We start from the raw sequence: 4,364 nt of genomic DNA on the forward strand, positions 1-4,364 counted from the left end.
AAGTGCAAATTCAGGTTTAATTTCCACTTGCTGGAAATGCAAATTCAAGTTTAATTTCATGTGCTTGAAATGCAAGTTACAACACAGGATAACACAACCATGTATTATTTATCCTGGACAACTTCCCCTCTCCCCAGGAGACACTGAGCACAAATACTACACCCATCAAGCTTCATTTTTCAAGGATTACACACAAAGAGTGTCACAATTAATCTTTAACTGGCAGCCAGCAGGATCAGACTATACATTCCTTAGGCTGGCACACACTGCATAATTAACCTATAAAAAGCAACAGATACAGGTTAAACATTGCTAAATATACCTTAAGATATATGAAAGGGACTGCAAAAGATATTTCAAAGAGCTGTGTACCTCGGGTTGTAAATTCTTTACAGATAAGTCGTTTTGCAAGCAAGAAACTCCTCAGAGTAGTTCCCAATGAGAGAAATGAATCACCCCACCACACTCTCCAGGGCAAGGGAGTTTATCCACAGGGAAATACCAGGAAGTTGGGAGACAAGTGTGCACCTTCCTGGAGCTCTGCCCCCTGTGCCAGGCAGGTGATTGTTGGGAGCGTTAAGAGCTCAAATTTTAAGAGATTAAAACCTTCAGGAGGGGCAGCTGGTTTGTTTCTGTTGCTGGTTACTCATGTTTGTGGTGCTGCAGCACACAAGGGCCACACATCCCCTCTTTGTTCCAGCCCTGCCAAGGAGCCAAAAGCAGAGTGGAAAAAAAAAAAAAGTTGACCTACCCCTGAGTAATCCGAGTGCCCCACGCTGATAACCAGGCCCTGGAACGGCTCAATCTCACACCAACAGATGAATAAAGCAAATGAACTTATTTCCACCCAGAAAAAATCGTAATTGTGCTCATTCAGAACCATCCCCACGCCCTCAGCAAGTCGAGTTTAAATGCTCCAAGATGACATAAGTGGCAGAACAATCACAGGAGGGTGAGCAGGCGCCTCTGTCTCAGCTCCAGAGCTGCTACTGGGACTCTCCCACATCCACGCTTTGTCCCAGCTGGGATGAGGGATCCTTGGGAAATAGTTCATTTAAGGATTTTTGGGGTTTTCAACTGTGATAAATGGGCATTATGTACTGTCACTTTATGCAATTGTTACACAACTCTACGGGCTTCACATTCAAAAAAAATATTCATATGAGCACTAATTATATTATTTAAAAATCTCGACTAACCGGACGAGGTTTAATAGATGGGTCACCAGATACTTCCCAAGCACAGCTCCAAAAGGCTACAGAATTAAACTGTCAGAGAGACAGATTTCAGTCCCACTCCTTTATCCAGAAACAAGCAATGCTGGACAGAAGTCCAGTTCCTGACCTGAACAGCAGAAATGCCACAACAAACCACAAACAGGTATCACCCCTTTTTAAGGCCTCAAGATCAATCTGGTCACTGCTGCCCCCCTCATCTTTTGGATCATAAAAGGTTTCATCCTCTGGAGATTACCTGGAATTGCCATAGAAGTGCAACATTTATTACTGTGGCCTAAAGACAGAATGCTTTAAGTTATTTATAGGTGCTAAAGCCACCACAAGTGTCCTGCCCCAAAGCCAAGGCTGGGACACTTGTTTAGGGCTCGAGTTGAAAGACCAAAATTCTACACAGAGGGTTGTAAATCCTATTACTGGTGTGAGTAAGAATGATCAAGTGTTTACTTGTAATACCTTGACTAAACATCACAGCCTGCACTAATTCCACTTTGCTCTTAAAGATGCAAAACAACAGAGCAAACAAATCACTTCTGATGCACAGAATGAAAAGTATTCCCCTCTTTTTGGGGATTAATCTGGTGTCAAAGTGTCAGAACTCACCCCATGGGTCAGAAAGCATCTCTGGTTTAAGCCCTTGATGTGGATTATTGCTTGTCCAGCCATTCTCAAACTGGAATGGAGCTGAGGGGCTGGTAATTATTGATTGGCTACAGGAAAACGACAGCTGGATCTTCAAGAGGAGGCAGCACACGCATTTCCCTACCCAAAATCTGCAAAATTCAAAGTTTGTGGCTTAACACAGAATCCCTTTTGCCTCAGTGAACACACAATGATGCCAAACTTTGCTGAAAGCAGCACATCTCTGGTGAGCTCCCCTCCACCTCAGCACAAGGTGCAGGTAGAAAGGGCCAACAGGCCCTTCCCTGAAGCAGTTTGACCCCAAAAGCACAGAGATGTCTTTTTGTTTTCTACACTCAAGCCCAGTTCAATAAGAACACGCTCACAGTCACTATTTTGTGGTCAGGGGGCCGTTCCTGTCCGTGCAGCACTGGGGGTGAGCTGGTTGTTCTTCTCCCCATGAAGGTGCAGAACAGTTGCCCTCTCATTTTCCAAAATGTGCCTTCCCTGTGCTCTGCAGCCACAGCAAACCTGTCCAGGGAGACCTCCAGCCTGAGACAGGCAGGTGAACGCTCACCCCTCAGCCACCTTCCTGCCCTCCCTTCCACAGCAGCTGGGAGTGGCCTAGTGATTCCCTGGTTTAGGGTGTTAAAAGTTATCCAAAATAAAGATACATAGTTAAATCCCTGTTAAAAGCCTCTCCCTCTGGGTTTTTTCATCCTCCTTCCTGTGGGAACATCAGGATGTGAACAAGGGGTGGTTTTTGGGTTTTTTTTTTACAGCCTGGAACCTGTCAGATCCCTGTTGTCCCTTCAGACATGCCCTCGGTGGTGGGGAAGTGCAGGATTTCCCATTTCCAGGTGTATCCACTGCTCCAGGAATTCCCTGAGCAATCCCCCTGCACGGCAAACAATATCAAAAACACCTCCACAGGACTAAAACCTGCAAACCAGCCACCAGTGCCAGAGGAGTGCTGGTTATCCCTGGATCCAAGCGGGGATCCCAAGGCTGCTGTTCAACACTCCTCTCCTCAGCAGCAACGCTGGGCTTAAAAAGCCACTGCTCCCCTCCCCCCGAGTGTTATTTTTAACCTGGATGATTTCAGTGATCCCATTTACAGCCCCACAGCTGTAACAGGACTGAGGAGCAGCACCTTGGGTGCGGAGACAGGAATAGGTGGCCGGGATTAAGGCGGAAGAGATCGGGAATTTCTCGGGCTGGCGTTTTCAAACCCGAGCCCCTGCAAAGGCTGGAAACCAAACCCCGGGCTGGAACCAGATCTACGAGGAGATTTACGTTTTCAATATTTCTGTCACATGACACAAACTTACTCATCTCTGCACGGGTTCCTCCAGGTCCCCAAAGTCACAAGATTCCCCATCATCCCCTGCCTTTCCCCCCTTCCACAGGCGCTCCCCAGGGAGTCACTCGCTCTCCTCTCTACCTGTGCTTCACATTCAGCAGGTTTATTGCCCTACTGTATTTATTACCTCGTTTTAAAACAAGGTTTAACCACCTCCTCGGATCAGGATTTAAATTCGTTCCCACCTCAGATTCAAAAGTCTCCCTCAAATGTTTTTTAAGCTCTCCGTGCAACCACCCCATTTTTAAGGGAAAAGAAAAAACAACCCGGTTATCCCTTAGAGTTCTGTACCCATTTCAAATCACAAGGAAAGACAGGAAGGCAAATCTGGGTGGCAGAGCAGCCTGAGAATGACTGGGAGACTTCAAGGATTTCATCAAAGTGATGAAACAAATTTCTGGCTTTGAAGCACGAGCACACCGGGGAAGGTCTTTGCCTTTCAGAAAAGGCTTGAAAACTCAAGTGTTTCAGGTCTGCAAACCCCTTCCCGGCGCTACCCCAGCCTCTCCACCACACCGAGGCCTACCCTCACACCGTGCCACACCGGGCGCTTCTCCTTTCACCGCATAAATTAAGGCTTTTTCCAGCAAAATCCCGAGCCATCCGAGCGCCTGGATGGAGCTCGCCGGGGGCTGAGCACGGGAGTGTGGGGGGCCGGGGGGGGCTCCCCATGGATTTGGGGGGATCCCGGGCAGGCAGATCCCAGCGTTCCCAGGCTCTCCGGGGTTATCCCACATCCCGGGCTGTGCCAGGAGGAGCCGCCCGGGGGGACCCGCGGGGGCCGCAGCGGGGCTGGGCGGGGCCCCCCCCGGTGGGTGGGGGGGGGTTGGGGGGGGAGGGGTGCTGGGGAGGGTTTTGGGGGGTCTCCAGAGGGGGGTTTATCCATCCACGGTGAATGGAAAAGGAGGGCGGGGACGGCCCCGAGGGGCCTCCCTGCACCTGCCCGCCGGGCCCCGGGGCTGAGGGGAGGGGGAAAGGGGGTCTCGGGGGGTCCTTCAGGGGAGGGGGCGACCGGGGGGCCTGGAGGGGGGGGGGGGGGGGCCCCTGGGGGGGGGGGGGGCCCCGGGGGGGGGGGGGGGGGGGGGGGGGCCCCCGGGGGGGGGGGTGCGGGCTGAGGGATCCTCTTGTGAGGGAGGGGATGAAGG

At 50.7% G+C, this 4,364-nt stretch overlaps 1 protein-coding gene and 1 long non-coding RNA gene across 2 annotated transcripts in view; both read right to left on the reverse strand.

Moving 5' to 3' along the window:
• LOC113975157 overlaps positions 1-1,828 on the reverse strand; it is a 3,705-nt gene extending 1,877 nt beyond the window's left edge. Inside the window, exon 1 of the long non-coding RNA XR_003536769.1 lies at positions 1-1,828. This exon is cut by the window's left edge and continues 589 nt beyond it. This is a non-coding gene — a long non-coding RNA (uncharacterized LOC113975157).
• The window catches only part of LOC113975151 (puromycin-sensitive aminopeptidase), a 32,684-nt gene that overhangs the window by 27,986 nt on the left and 334 nt on the right, over positions 1-4,364 (reverse strand). The gene's annotated exons all lie outside the window — the stretch shown is intronic.

Source organism: Neopelma chrysocephalum, unplaced genomic scaffold (assembly GCF_003984885.1).
Source record: "Neopelma chrysocephalum unplaced genomic scaffold, ASM398488v2 Primary Assembly neopelma1_134, whole genome shotgun sequence".
Taxonomy (NCBI): Eukaryota; Metazoa; Chordata; class Aves; order Passeriformes; family Pipridae; genus Neopelma; species Neopelma chrysocephalum.